This window comes from Palaemon carinicauda, unplaced genomic scaffold, assembly GCF_036898095.1.
Source record: "Palaemon carinicauda isolate YSFRI2023 unplaced genomic scaffold, ASM3689809v2 scaffold471, whole genome shotgun sequence".
In the NCBI taxonomy this organism is placed as follows: Eukaryota; Metazoa; Arthropoda; class Malacostraca; order Decapoda; family Palaemonidae; genus Palaemon; species Palaemon carinicauda.
The window spans coordinates 100,752-117,500 of record NW_027171730.1 but is presented as its reverse complement, the minus strand read 5'-3'; the positions used below and the strand labels follow the sequence as shown (position 1 = coordinate 117,500).

Below are 16,749 nucleotides of genomic sequence, written 5' to 3'. Positions count from 1 at the left end.
CTGGCTCGGGCAGTATTGCCATATACCGTGTCGTGAAGGTAAGTTGAGAGAGAGAGAGAGAGAGAGAGATTTGAAATGTTTTGTAATATCAGATTGTTGAACGATGTGATTATATTGAGAGAGAGAGAGAGAGAGAGAGAGAGAGAGAGAGAGAGAGAGAGAGAGAGAGAGAGAGAGAGAGTTTTGAAAGGTTTTGAAATATCAAATTGGTGAACGATACAAATTAAAACTGTTTCAATGAAAATTATCAACCATATAATTAAAACTGTTTCAATGAAAACTATCAACCATATAAATTAAAACTGTTTCAATGAAAACTAACAACCGTATAAATTAAAACTGTTTCAATGAAAACTATCAACCACATAAATTAAAACTGTTTTAGTGAAAATTATCAACCATATAATTAAAACTGTTTCAGTGAAAACTATCAACCATATAAATTAAAACTGTTTCAATGAAAACTAACAACCATATAATTAAAACTGTTTCAATGAAAACTATCAACTATGTAAATTAAAACTGTTTCAATGAAAACTATCAACCACATAATTAAAACTGTTTCAATGAAAACTATCAACCATATAAATTAAAACTGTTTCAATGAAAACTATCAACCACATAAATTAAAACTGTTTCAATGAAAACTATCAACCACATAAATTAAAACTGTTTCAATGAAAATTATCAACCATATAAATTAAAACTGTTTCAATGAAAACTATCAACCATATAATTAAAACTGTTTCAATGAAAACTATCAACCATATAAATTAAAACTGTTTCAATGAAAACTATCAATCATCTAAATTAAAACTGTTTCAATGAAAACTATCAACCATATAATTAAAACTGTTTCAATGAAAACTAACAGTCATTTAAATTAAAACGGTTTCAATGAAAACTATCAACCATACAAATTAAAACTGTTTCAGTGAAAACTAACACTTGCATAAAATTATTTTTCTCTATTAAAGGATTTTGGGGTGAAAACTGCAGACAGTCTTGCAATTGCACTAGAGAGAGTAGTTGCAATCATGTTACTGGGTCGTGCATATGCCCACCTGGATACGTAGGAATATTCTGCGAAAGTAGTAAGTATCAAAGATCCTTTCAAATGTAGTAGTAAAAAGGTGTCTTATTTTAGCCCATGACCAGAGAAAACTTGGGAAAGAATTGTAGCTTAGCAAGTAGTAGTAGTAGTAGTAATAATAATAATAATAATAATAATAATAATAATAATATAGTTTTTTACCTTGCTTGAGGGTACACTCGGGCACTCTATGCCATCTTATTTCTCTTCCTCTTGTTTTGTTAAAGTTTTTATAGTTTATATTTATAGTTTAATGTTGTTACTGTTATTGAAATATTTTATTTCCTTTCCTCACTTGGCTATTTTCCCTGTTGGAGCCCTTGGGCTTATAGCATCCTGTGTGCTTTTCCAACTAGGGTTGAAGTTACTGTTCTTGAAATATTTTATTTTTCATTGTTTCCTTTCCTCATTACTATTTTACCCTCTTGGAGCCCCTGGGCTTATAGCATCCTGCTTTTCCAACTAGGGTTGTAGCATAGCAAGTGATAATAATAATAATAATAATAATAATAATAATAATAATAATAATAATTATAATATATGGGCTATTTTCCCTGTTGGAGCCCCTGGGCTTATAGCATCCTGTTTTTTCAACTAGGGTTGTAGCTTAGCAAGTAATAATAATAATAATAATAATGATAATAATAATAATAATAATATATGGGCTATTTTCCCTGTTGGAGCCCCTGGGCTTATATCATACTGCTTTTCCAACTAGGGTTGTAGCTTAGCAAGACATAATAATAATAATAATAACAATAATAATAATAATAATAATAATAATAATAATAATAATAATAATAATAATAATTTTAATATATGGGCTATTTTCCCTGTTGGAGCCCCTGGGCTTATAGCATCCTACTTTTCCAACTAGGGTTGTAGCTTAGCTAATAATAATAATAATAATAATGATAATAATAATAATAATAATAATAATTATAATAATAATGCTTATTGAAAAAAACTGAGAAATACAATAAAAGTAAACAATATAACTTTTTCCTATTTCTGCCTTTTCAGAGTGTCCTGAAGGATACTGGGGCCAAGGTTGCAAAACCAAATGCCTCTGCAGTAGGGCACAGCTGTGCAATGCTTCAACGGGAGATTGCCACTGCCCTACGGGAACTCGCGGTGAGGACTGCCGACGGGAATGCCCTTTGGGTTACTATGGAGAAAAGTGTGATATGGTAAGAGGAATAAAAGTATTTGTTATCTATAATTTTATCTTTAGAATGGGAATTTTAGTCAATTTTCTTTTAGCGAGGCAGATTTGCACTGACTCCCAGCGGTGCCCTTTTAGCTCGGAAAAATTTCCTGATCGCTGATTGGTTGCACAATATAATTCTAACCAATCACCGATCAGGAAACTTTACCGAGCTAAAAGGGCACCGCTGCGAGTCGAGCGAGGCAGATTTGCACCGACTCCCAGCGGTGCCATTTTAGCTCGTAAAAGTTTCCTGATCGCTGATTGGTTGGAAAATATAATTCTAACCAATCAGCGATCAGGAAACTTTTCCGAGCTAAAAGGGCACCGCTGCGAGTCAGTGCAAATCAGCGAGGCATATTTGCACCGACTCCCAGCGGTGCCCTTTTAGCTCGTAAAAATTTCCTGATCCCTGATTGGTTGGACAATATAATATTAACCAATCAGCGATCAGGAAACTTTTCCGAGCTAAAATGGCACCGCTGCAAAACGGTGCCCTTTTAGCTCGTAAAAATTTCCTGATCGCTGATTGGTTGGACAATATAATTCTAACCAATCAGCGATCAGGAAAGTTTTCCGAGCTAAAAGGGCACCACTACGAGTCGGTGCAAAGCTGCCTCGCTAAAAGAAATGGACTATAGTTAAATGGTCGCCATTATTCTAAAATATAGTTAGGAGATAATTAAACTTAGAATTCTTTTAATTTTAATAAACTATTTTTTTTTCACTGTGAGAGGAGGTTGCGTGTGTCTGTATATCTATCGATAAATTAATCAGTCATTTTGACGGGTCGCGTACAGCAGTTGATAATAGTGTTTATTACCATTGTATTTGTAGATATTACTCAATTCAGCCCCCCCCCCCCTCTCTCTCTCTCTCTCTCTCTCTCTCTCTCTCTCTCTCTCTCTCTCTCTCTCTCAATATATGATTATTGGGTACATGTACTGAATTTCTCTCTCTCTCTCTCTCTCTCTCTCTCTCTCTCTCTCTCTCTCTCTCTCAAACATCATTATTGGGTACATGTACTGAATCTCTCTCTCTCTCTCTCTCTCTCTCTCTCTCAATATGATTATTGGGTACATGTACTGAATTTCTCTCTCTCTCTCTCTCTCTCTCTCTCTCTCTCTCTCTCTCAATATGATTATTGTGTACATGTACTGAATCTCTCTCTCTCTCTCTCTCTCTCTCTCTCTCTCTCTCTCTCTCCTCTCTCTCTCTCAATATGATTATTGGGTACATGTACTTCATTTCATCTCTCTCTCTCTCTCTCTCTCTCTCTCTCTCTCCTCTCTCTCTCTCAATATGATTATTGAGTACATGCACTGAATCTCTCTCTCTCTCTCTCTCTCTCTCTCCTCTCTCTCTCTCTCTCTCTTATGATTATTGGGTCCATGTACTCTCTCTCTCTCTCTCTCTCTCTCTCTCTCTCTCTCTCTCTCTCTCTCTCCTCTTCTTAATATGATTATTGGGTCCATGTACTCTCTCTCTCTCTCTCTCTCTCTCTCTCTCTCTCTCTCTCTCTCTCTCTCTCTCTCTCTCTTAATATGATTATTGGGTCCATGTACTGAATCTCTCTCTCTCTCTCTCTCTCTCTCTCTCTCTCTCTCTCTCTCTCTCTCTCTCTCTCAATATGATTATTGGGTCCATGTACTGAATATCTCTCTCTCTCTCTCTCTCGTCTCTCTCTCTCTCTATCTCTCTCTCTCTCTCTCTCTCTCTTAATATGATCATTGGGTCCATGTACTGAATCTCTCTCTCTCTCTCTCCTCTCTCTCTCTCTCCTCTCTCTCTCTCTCTCCTCAAATCATTATTGGGTACCATGTACTGAATCTCTCTCTCTCTCTCTCTCTCTCTCTCTCTCTCCTCTCTCTCTCTCTCTCTCAATATGATTTATTGGGTCCATGTACTGAAAAATCTCTCTCTCTCTCTCTCTCTCTCTCTCTCTCTCTCTCTCTCTCTCTCTCTCTCAAAATCATTATTGGGTACATGTACTGAATTTAATTTTCTCTCTCTCTCTCTCTCTCTCTCTCTCTCTCTCTCTCTCTCTCTCAATATGATTATTGGGTACATGTACTTCATTTCATCTCTCTCTCTCTCTCTCTCTCTCTCTCTCTCTCTCTCTCTCTCTCTCTCTCTCTCATATGATTATTGGGGTACATGTACTTCATTTCATCTCTCTCTCTCTCTCTCTCTCTCTCTCTCTCTCTCTCTCTCTCTCTCTCTCTCTCTCTCTCTCTCAATATGATTACTGGGTACATTTTACTGAATTTCATTCTCTCTCTCTCTCTCTCTCTCTCTCTCTCTCTCTCTCTCTCTCTCTCTCTCTCTCTCTCTCTCTCTCTCTCTCAATATGATTATTGGGTACATTGTACTAAATCTCTCTCTCTCTCTCTCTCTCTCTCTCTCTCTCTAAGCTTTGTGACTGCCAGCACGGAGGCCAATGCAACCAAGATGGCGTCTGCCAATGCCCTGCAGGGTATACCGGAAACACCTGTGGTATTCGATGCCCTCCCAATACTTGGGGCATCGGGTGCAGTTCAGAATGCAATTGCTATAATAATGGCATTTGTAACCCTAGTGAGTAATTATTATTATTATTATTATTATTATTATTATTATTATTATTATTATTATTATTATTATTTCATAATTATTATTATCATTATTATTATTATTATTATTATTATTATTATTATTATTATTTCATCATCATCATTATTATTATTGTTATTATTATTATTTCATCATCATCATCATTATTATTATTATTATTATTATTATTATTAGTAGTAGTAGTAGTAGTAGTAGTAGTAGTAGTAGTAGTATCGTTTTTATTATTATTATTATTATTATTATTATTATTATTATTGTTATTATTATTATAATTGGACATAAAAGTATTAAAAGACATAATGTTATTATTATCATTGTTATTATTATTATTATTATTATTATTATTATTATTATTATTATTATTATTGGACAAATAATCTTAAAAGGCATTATTATTATTATTATTATTATTATTATTATTATTATTATTATTATTATTATTATTATTATTATTATTATTGTTATTATCATCATCATCAGAAACTGGCTTCTGTCAATGTAACATCGGATGGACGGGACCCACCTGTAACGACCCCTGTCCCCCTGACCACTACGGGCCTAACTGCCAATTAGAGTGCGGCTGTCAAGCGAACAGCTCTTGCAACCGATTCACCGGCTGCTGCGACTGCACGGAAGGTCGTTATGGTCGGTTCTGTGAACTTGGTGAGTTGGAAGGCGTATTTTTTATCCCTCAGATACTCCCTCCTCTTCACAAAAGAGATAAGATACCTGAGGTAATTAGGGGTACCACAGGAGTTAGAAAACTATCAGATAAGATCCAAGAAAGCAGATTGAGATGGTATGGTCATGTCGTGAGAAGAGATGAACAGTATATTGGGAGGAGAGTGATGGAAATGGAGGTGCAGGGAACGAGAAGGAGAGGGAGACCAAAGTGAAGGTGGATGGACTGTATCAAGGATGACCTTAGATCAAAGGGATTAACCGGTGATGAAGTGTGGGACAGAGGTAGATGGAGAACGCTGGCCAGAAATATCGACCCCACATAAAAGTGGGAAAAGATGCAGACAAAGAAGATTCACAGATCTCTATGATCTTATTAGATGGCGAGATAAGGTCAAGGATGATATGGAGAGAAGAGGTTTGGTGGAAGAGGAGGCCTTTGACAGAAGGCATTGGAGAGGGCATATCATTATCATCATCTCCTCCTACGCCTATTGACGCAAATGGCCTTTGTTAGATGTCGCCAGTCGTCTCTATCTTGAGCATTTAATTCAATACTTCCCCATTCATCATCTCCCACTTCACGCTTCATAGTTCTCAGCTTGTTGCCCTGGGTCTTCCAACGCTTCATAGGTCTCAGCCATCACTCTTCATAGTTCTCAGCCACTTCGCAGTTCTCAGCCAACCGACCCCTTAGGCCAGGAGCACACTAGCGACTCTGTGGCACCACAAAGCCACAGTATCGTGTGGCGGGGATGTGGTCTCCCATAGGTTTCCATTGTTTTCAAGTTTTGCCACGCAAACTAGCGACTGTGGCAAGCGACTGTGGCTCTCTGTCGCTCATCCCCGCCACGGGCGTGGCGTGGCTTTGTGGCGCCACAGAGTCGCTAGTGTGCTCTGGCCTTAGTGTAAGGATAACGATGGGGAAGAAGTGTTCATATATGTTTTAGCAAGAATTAATAATGAATGTTAAGAAAGTAATAATTAATTACTAATAATTCACTACAAAGCAAATCTAGTTATAACAATTCCATTTTTTAATGCAGAATGTCCATCTGGATTCTACGGTCCAGAATGCAACAGTTTATGCCTATGTGAAAATGGTGGTTCTTGCGATCCGCGAAGCGGACAGTGTATTTGCGCTCCGGGATATACTGGGGAAAACTGTGATATCCGTTGCCCAATTGGTACGTAAAACTTCTCTTTATCCGTCACTCTTAATATAATGAATCTTATAAAGTGTATTTTAATTCAAATGAATTGTAAACAATACTAATTCATTTACCTTATTTTTTTTTTATCTTTTATTATAAAAAATACAATTACATCTTAGCAATTTACATTATATACGTAATTATTCTTTACAAAATACTGATATAAACTACATTGTTTTACATAGCTATAAATTAGCTCAATACAAATTAAATCAATTAATAAATATATATGCAATAAATTTTATTGTACAAACGTTCTTAACTTATAATCATATTAAATATTTAAGTAATTATCATAAATGTACTCTTTTGTAAATATCTTATTTAATTCTTTTTTAAAAGTATTCCTTATTAAATTTTTTGTTTTTAACATTCTATTTCTTATGAATATAAGTAAATTTACCTTATTCAGGAACCTTTGGTACGAACTGCTCTGAAAAATGCCTCTGCGGAGAATATCGATGCCACGGAGAATCTGGGATATGTCTATGTCCGCCTGGTCTGAGTGGAGATTACTGTTCTTCTTGTAAGATTCATAGTTTATTAATCTCTGGAGATTAACATTAGATTATTATTCTGTTAAAGGTATAAGAGTTAGCTTAAGCTGGACAATTAATACATCTAGTATACAGGAATACATTGTCGTTATACATTGCGTAAGATTAGTCCAAATATTTGTAGTGTATCTTTCTGCAAGGAAATAGTAAACATATTTCTTTAATAGCCATCCTTGTGAACTAAGCATGCGGGTTTTTTGGGGAAGCCTATAGATATATCTGCTGAGTTATCAGCAGCCATTGCCTGCCCCTCCTTGGTCCTAGCTTGGATAGAGAGGAGGCTTAGACGCTCATCCTGTCCTTTGCCTCTGCCATTCATGAGTGGCCTTTAAACCTTTAAACCTGAAATATATTTCACAATCTTTGTGCATTCTCATCATATGTCCCTTGCCTCTGCCATTCATGAGTGGCCTTTAAACCTTTAAACCTGAAATATATTTCATAATCTTTGTGCATTCTCATCATATGTCCCTTGCCTCTGCCATTCATGAGTGGATTTTAAACCTTTAAACTTATAATATATTTCACAATCTTTGTGCATTTCTCATCATATGTCCCTTGCCTCTGCCATTCATGAGTGGCCTTTAAACCTTTAAACCTGAAATATATTTCACAAACTTTGTGCATTCCTCATCATATGTCCCTTGCCTCTGCCATTCATGAGTGGCCTTTAAACCTTTAAACCTGAAATATATTTCACAAACTTTGTGCATTCCTCATCATATGTCCCTTGCCTCTGCCATTCATGAGTGGCCTTTAAACCTTTAAACTTATAATATATTTCACAATCTTTGTGCATTCCTCATCATATGTCCCTTGCCTCTGCCATTCATGAGTGGCCTTTAAACCTTTAAACCTGAAATATATTTCACAAACTTTGTGCATTCCTCATCATATGTCCCTTGCCTCTGCCATTCATGAGTGGCCTTTAAACCTTTAAACTTATAATATATTTCACAATCTTTGTGCATTCCTCATCATATGTCCCTTGCCTCTGCCATTCATGAGTGGCCTTTAAACCTTTAAACCTGAAATATATTTCACAATCTTTGTGCATTCCTCATCATATGTCCCTTGCCTCTGCCATTCATGAGTGGCCTTTAAACCTTTAAACCTGAAATATATTTCACAATCTTTGTGCATTCCTCATCATATGTCCCTTGCCTCTGCCATTCATGAGTGGCCTTTAAACCTTTAAACCTGAAATATATTTCACAATCTTTGTGCATTCCTCATCATATGTCCCTTGCCTCTACCATTCATGAGTGGATTTTAAACCTTTAAACCTGAAATATATTTCACAATCTTTGTGCATTCCTCATCATATGTCCCTTGCCTCTACCATTCATGAGTGGCTTTTAAACCTTTAAACCTGAAATATATTTCACAAACTTTGTGCATTCCTCATCATATGTCCCTTGCCTCTGCCATTCATGAGTGGCCTTTAAACCTTTAAACTTATAATATATTTCACAATCTTTGTGCATTCCTCATCATATGTCCCTTGCCTCTGCCATTCATGAGTGGATTTTAAACCTTTAAACCTGAAATATATTTCACAATCTTTGTGCATTCCTCATCATATGTCCCTTGCCTCTGCCATTCATGAGTGGATTTTAAACCTTTAAACCTGAAATATATTTCACAATCTTTGTGCATTCCTCATCATATGTCCCTTGCCTCTGCCATTCATGAGTGGATTTTAAACCTTTAAACCTGAAATATATTTCACAATCTTTGTGCATTCCTCATCATATGTCCCTTGCCTCTGCCATTCATGAGTGGATTTTAAACCTTTAAACCTGAAATATATTTCACAATCTTTGTGCATTCCTCATCATATGTCCCTTGCCTCTGCCATTCATGAGTGGATTTTAAACCTTTAAACCTGAAATATATTTCACAATCTTTGTGCATTCCTCATCATATGTCCCTTGCCTCTGCCATTCATGAGTGGATTTTAAACCTTTAAACCTGAAATATATTTCACAATCTTTGTGCATTCCTCATCATATGTCCCTTGCCTCTGCCATTCATGAGTGGCCTTTAAACCTTTAAACCTGAAATATATTTCACAATCTTTGTGCATTCCTCATCATATGTCCCTTGCCTCTGCCATTCATGAGTGGATTTTAAACCTTTAAACCTGAAATATATTTCACAATCTTTGTGCATTCCTCATCATATGTCCCTTGCCTCTGCCATTCATGAGTGGATTTTAAACCTTTAAACCTGAAATATATTTCACAATCTTTGTGCATTCCTCATCATATGTCCCTTGCCTCTGCCATTCATGAGTGGATTTTAAACCTTTAAACCTGAAATATATTTCACAATCTTTGTGCATTCCTCATCATATGTCCCTTGCCTCTACCATTCATGAGTGGATTTTAAACCTTTAAACCTGAAATATATTTCACAATCTTTGTGCATTCCTCATCATATGTCCCTTGCCTCTACCATTCATGAGTGGCTTTTAAACCTTTAAACCTGAAATATATTTCACAAACTTTGTGCATTCCTCATCATATGTCCCTTGCCTCTGCCATTCATGAGTGGCCTTTAAACCTTTAAACTTATAATATATTTCACAATCTTTGTGCATTCCTCATCATATGTCCCTTGCCTCTGCCATTCATGAGTGGCCTTTAAACCTTTAAACCTGAAATATATTTCACAATCTTTGTGCATTCCTCATCATATGTCCCTTGCCTCTGCCATTCATGAGTGGATTTTAAACCTTTAAACCTGAAATATATTTCACAATCTTTGTGCATTCCTCATCATATGTCCCTTGCCTCTACCATTCATGAGTGGCTTTTAAACCTTTAAACCTGAAATATATTTCACAAACTTTGTGCATTCCTCATCATATGTCCCTTGCCTCTACCATTCATGAGTGGCTTTTAAACCTTTAAACCTGAAATATATTTCACAAACTTTGTGCATTCCTCATCATATGTCCCTTGCCTCTGCCATTCATGAGTGGCCTTTAAACCTTTAAACTTATAATATATTTCACAATCTTTGTGCATTCCTCATCATATGTCCCTTGCCTCTGCCATTCATGAGTGGCCTTTAAACCTTTAAACCTGAAATATATTTCACAATCTTTGTGCATTCCTCATCATATGTCCCTTGCCTCTGCCATTCATGAGTGGATTTTAAACCTTTAAACCTGAAATATATTTCACAATCTTTGTGCATTCCTCATCACATGTCCCTTGCCTCTGCCATTCATGAGTGGATTTTAAACCTTTAAACTTATAATATATTTCACAATCTTTGTGCATTCCTCATCATATGTCCCTTGCCTCTGCCATTCATGAGTGGATTTTAAACCTTTAAACCTGAAATATATTTCACAATCTTTGTGCATTCCTCATCATATGTCCCTGGCCTCTGCCATTCATGAGTGGATTTTAAACCTTTAAACCTAAAATATATTTCACAATCTTTGTGCATTCCTCATCATATGTCCCTTGCCTCTGCCATTCATGAGTAGCCTTTAAACCTTTAAACCTGATATATATTTCACAATCTTTGTGCATTCCTCATCATATGTCCCTGGCCTCTGCCATTCATGAGTGGATTTTAAACCTTTAAACTTATAATATATTTCACAATCTTTGTGCATTTCTCATCATATGTCCCTTGCCTCTGCCATTCATGAGTGGCCTTTAAACCTTTAAACCTGAAATATATTTCACAATCTTTGTGCATTTCTCATCATATGTCCCTGGCCTCTGCCATTCATGAGTGGCCTTTAAACCTTTAAACTTATAATATATTTCACAATCTTTGTGCATTTCTCATCATATGTCCCTTGCCTCTGCCATTCATGAGTGGCCTTTAAACCTTTAAACCTGAAATATATTTCACAATCTTTGTGCATTCCTCATCATATGTCCCTTGCCTCTGCCATTCATGAGTGGCCTTTAAACCTTTAAACCTGAAATATATTTCACAATCTTTGTGCATTTCTCATCATATGTCCCTTGCCTCTGCCATTCATGAGTGGCCTTTAAACCTTTAAACCTGATATATATTTCACAATCTTTGTGCATTCCTCATCATATGTCCCTTGCCTCTGCCATTCATGAGTGGCCTTTAAACCTTTAAACCTGAAATATATTTCACAATCTTTGTGCATTCCTCATCATATGTCCCTTGCCTCTGCCATTCATGAGTGGCCTTTAAACCTTTAAACTTATAATATATTTCACAATCTTTGTGCATTCCTCATCATATGTCCCTTGCCTCTGCCATTCATGAGTGGATTTTAAACCTTTAAACTTATAATATATTTCACAATCTTTGTGCATTCCTCATCATATGTCCCTTGCCTCTGCCATTCATGAGTGGATTTTAAACCTTTAAACTTATAATATATTTCACAATATTTGTGCATTCCTCATCATATGTCCCTTGCCTCTGCCATTCATGAGTGGCCTTTAAACCTTTAAACCTGAAATATATTTCACAATCTTTGTGCATTCCTCATCATATGTCCCTTGCCTCTGCCATTCATGAGTGGATTTTAAACCTTTAAACCTGAAATATATTTCACAATCTTTGTGCATTCCTCATCATATGTCCCTTGCCTCTGCCATTCATGAGTGGCCTTTAAACCTTTAAACCTGAAATATATTTCACAATCTTTGTGCATTCCTCATCATATGTCCCTTGCCTCTGCCATTCATGAGTGGCCTTTAAACCTTTAAACCTGAAATATATTTCACAATCTTTGTGCATTCCTCATCATATGTCCCTTGCCTCTGCCATTCATGAGTGGATTTTAAACCTTTAAACCTGAAATATATTTCACAATCTTTGTGCATTCCTCATCATATGTCCCTTGCCTCTGCCATTCATGAGTGGCCTTTAAACCTTTAAACCTGAAATATATTTCACAATCTTTGTGCATTCCTCATCATATGTCCCTTGCCTCTGCCATTCATGAGTGGCCTTTAAACCTTTAAACCTGAAATATATTTCACAATCTTTGTGCATTTCTCATCATATGTCCCTTGCCTCTGCCATTCATGAGTGGCCTTTAAACCTTTAAACCTGAAATATATTTCACAATCTTTGTGCATTCCTCATCATATGTCCCTTGCCTCTGCCATTCATGAGTGGATTTTAAACCTTTAAACTTATAATATATTTCACAATATTTGTGCATTCCTCATCATATGTCCCTTGCCTCTGCCATTCATGAGTGGCCTTTAAACCTTTAAACCTGAAATATATTTCACAATCTTTGTGCATTCCTCATCATATGTCCCTTGCCTCTGCCATTCATGAGTGGATTTTAAACCTTTAAACTTATAATATATTTCACAATATTTGTGCATTCCTTATCATATGTCCCTTGCCTCTGCCATTCATGAGTGGCCTTTAAACCTTTAAACCTGAAATATATTTCACAATCTTTGTGCATTTCTCATCATATGTCCCTTGCCTCTGCCATTCATGAGTGGCCTTTAAACCTTTAAACCTGAAATATATTTCACAATCTTTGTGCATTCCTCATCATATGTCCCTTGCCTCTGCCATTCATGAGTGGCCTTTAAACCTTTAAACCTGATATATATTTCACAATCTTTGTGCATTCCTCATCATATGTCCCTTGCCTCTGCCATTCATGAGTGGCCTTTAAACCTTTAAACCTGAAATATATTTCACAATCTTTGTGCATTCCTCATCATATGTCCCTTACCTCTGCCATTCATGAGTGGCCTTTAAACCTTTAAACTTATAATATATTTCACAATCTTTGTGCATTCCTCATCATATGTCCCTTGCCTCTGCCATTCATGAGTGGATTTTAAACCTTTAAACTTATAATATATTTCACAATATTTGTGCATTCCTGATGTTAACCCCTAAGGAAAAAATACCTTATAAATCTACTCGTAACGTATAATATACAGCCATTTTAATGTAATTTATAAATCTACTCGTAACGTATAATATACAGCCATTTTAATGTAATTTATAAATCTACTCGTAACGTATAATATACAGCCATTTTAATGTAATTTATAAATCTACTCGTAACGTATAAAATACAGCCATTTTAATGTAATTTATAAATCTACTCGTAACCTATAAAATACAGCCATTTTAATGTAATTTATAAATCTACTCGTAACGTATAAAATACAGCCATTTTAATGTAATTTTTTCCAGCATGCAGACAAGGCACATACGGAATCCAATGTCAGGAAACATGCAATTGTGTTAACGGAGGAACCTGTGACGCCATGAACGGAGTCTGCACTTGCCCGCCGGAGTGGATAGGCTCAATGTGCCAAGAAAGTAATGTATTATATATCCCTGGAACGGTCATTCTGTATTTTGTATTCTGGTGCATGAAAGATATGTCTATTAGTAATTCCTTTTGTATGACTGGGTACGTTATGCTCACATGTGTGAATATAAATGCAATTAATTCTAAGTGCTTGCCTGATTAGCCTTGATTATAGCTTTGGTGCTGATAACGATATAATGTTATAGATAAGTCTTTTGTCTATATTTTTTATTGCTTGCTAACAATGTGGCATCTAAATGAAGGGCTAGATGTTTTAATTATTGCATGCGAGAGTATAGACCGTATAGGCCTATTTTAGAAGTTATTAATTTTCTGTATCATTGTGGAATTTACTCTTTAAAGCACTCGTTGCTTGCAGCAATCAAGCTTATCAGTATTCTGATAAATATGGCAAGCAATGATATGACAATTTGAATCTCTCTCTCTCTCTCTCTCTCTCTCTCTCTCTCTCTCTCTCTCTCTCTCTCTCTCTCTCTATATATATATATATATATATATATATATATATATATATATATAGATAGATAGATAGATAGAGAGAGAGAGAGAGAGAGAGAGAGAGAGAGAGAGAGAGAGAGAGAGAGAGAGAGAGAGAGAGAGAGAGAGAGAGAGAGAGAGAGAGAGAGCTTTTCTATATTCTGTGCAACCTTAATTTCAATGTTAACAATATTCCATACTTGTTTTATAATAATAATAATAATAATAATAATAATAATAATAATAATAATAATAATAATAATAATAAATAACTTTCTCTAAACAGGGTTGGCTGAAATCCAAAGGAAACGAAGCATATGGGCCTAGGATCACCTCGAACAGCAGGGAATAGAAATTTGTATAGGCTTAACTGGAGGACCTGGAATTGCAAGGCGTAACTGGAATGGCAAATCACATCTATAAAGGCTTCTTAATCCAATGTTCTTTATCGAATGTTGGGTGCCATAACATCTCGACTACATCGTCAACATTGCAGCCATTGCTGTTGGTGATGAAGTGGAATTAAACACAAGTCTCGCTTTAATTTATAGGCCTAACCTTTTTTAATTGAGAAAGGATGTTGATACATTTATTCCTTAACATAGTTTAATGTAATGTATAACTGTTCTTTTCGTTTTTAATTGGCTAAAGGAGGGCAGATTTAATACTGTAGGCCTATTGAAACAATATCTAGAACTCTAGGATAAATCAATCAAGTTTTAGGCAAAATATAAAATTTTACTAGAGCTACAGTAGGTTATGAAGAAAAGTCTAGGCCGATAGAGTAAGGAATATTCAATAAATTCCATTAAAATACATTCTTATGATGCATACATTTTTCTAAATTGCTCAATTAGAATTTATTAGTATTAACAAGCACATTTGAAAAAATGCCATTGGCTGCAGAAATTATGTTGTGCATTATACAGTCTGGTGTAACTGATAAGAAAACAGTGATTCTGATAAGAGGCGTAATAAAACACAATCATGTTTTACTGATTATTATCTTGAACGACTTCAGGAAACTTTAAACTGTACTGATAATATTGATAATTCATAAAGATCGATTGGTTTACTATTTTTTTCCATTTGAATGATTTTGAGAATGTTCAGTTTTCTAATTCATCTTACTCGATTGTCACTAAATAAATTTGAAATTAAGATATAAAGTTATTTAATCCCTTTTACGTTATCTCTGCTCGGGTCTGAGCCTATACAAGCTCCCATTAGACATACGAAAAACTCAATATATCGGAACTTGCAAGCACAAACTGAAGATTTTTCCTTGTGTTTAAAGTGTTTCGATAAAGTGGATTTGACAATTAACATGAAAAACGTTATGCGATACTAAAAAATATATAATAATATAGGCCTATACGACAAACAGTTAACAGATATTGTAGGCCCTGTAGTGCGAAGAGTTACCCTTTGTTATAAGGCCAGGAAAACGATATTTAAAGTAAGTAGACGACAAACAGTTAACATATATTGTAGACCCTGTAGTGAGAAGAGTTACCCTTTGTTATAAGGACAGGAAAACAGCATTTAAAGTAAGTAAAGTAATCTTTCAGCCTTTACTGTACCTCAAGTTGCAACACGGGTTTTCCCCGATCGCATGAGGCCAAAATGAACACATCATTCTAGTTGTTTTTAAGTTCTTTCAATTAAAATTAGTATTTGAGTATGACACTGTTATTGCTGTACTAACATATTTGAGTAAATAAAAATGGAAAATATCTTGACTAAAGAATAACCTAAATTGATGTTTTCATGATGAATGGTACAGTTACAAGGAGAAGAAACACACAAAGTAGGAAACATGGGTTAAAGAACTCTCCAGTCACCACTCGTATAAATTAAACTGGTTATCAACTGAAAACTAAAGTAAAAATCAGAAAGTTTATTTGGATGTGCACAGTAGACTAAAAATTAGATTAATTAAATAAAATACTTCAGTTGGTAGTAGACCTCTTTAATTGCAATTTAAATCAATTATGCCTAAAACTGGCAGTTGCCTTCACTGGAACAATTAGCTTATTGTTGACCTGAGCTTTCTTATATAATGACAGGAACATTATGCTTATAACCAACATGCATTATGTAATAATCACATTATAATCGAACAACGAAGATATAATTCTAATCATAACAGCGGCGAGGTATAAAATTATCTCATTTCTGATAAAGTGGTAGTTATGAATTATTGTTCGCTAATCTTTTTTACCCTGAGTTTTCCTCGTCATTCTGTTTGAAGTAAGTTTGCTAAATAGACTGATCGTCTTTACACCTTTAAACAACAGTACAATGAATAAAATAGTGATACATTAATAATATATTCAAATTGATAAATGTTTCTGGCAACATGGCGGACGGAAGGATAATTTCAATCTCTGATTGGATAAGATATCTATTCCATTGGGGAACCCCCGATGCAGAGTTGCCAGTTAGGCCAAAAAAAAAAAAACAAATTAGGCCTTTTTTAAATTGGTTGGCCGTGAGTAATATGAAAAAAGGTGGGTATTAAATACTATATATTATTTTTTATACTAAGCTTTTAATGCTTCTGTTGA

General features: G+C 35.3%; 1 pseudogene; it reads left to right on the top strand.

Annotated features, from left to right (window-relative positions):
* Nucleotides 1–7,338, top strand: part of LOC137636971 (multiple epidermal growth factor-like domains protein 6) — a 25,838-nt pseudogene extending 18,500 nt beyond the window's left edge.
* Nucleotides 7,339–16,749: the final 9,411 nt, after the last annotated feature.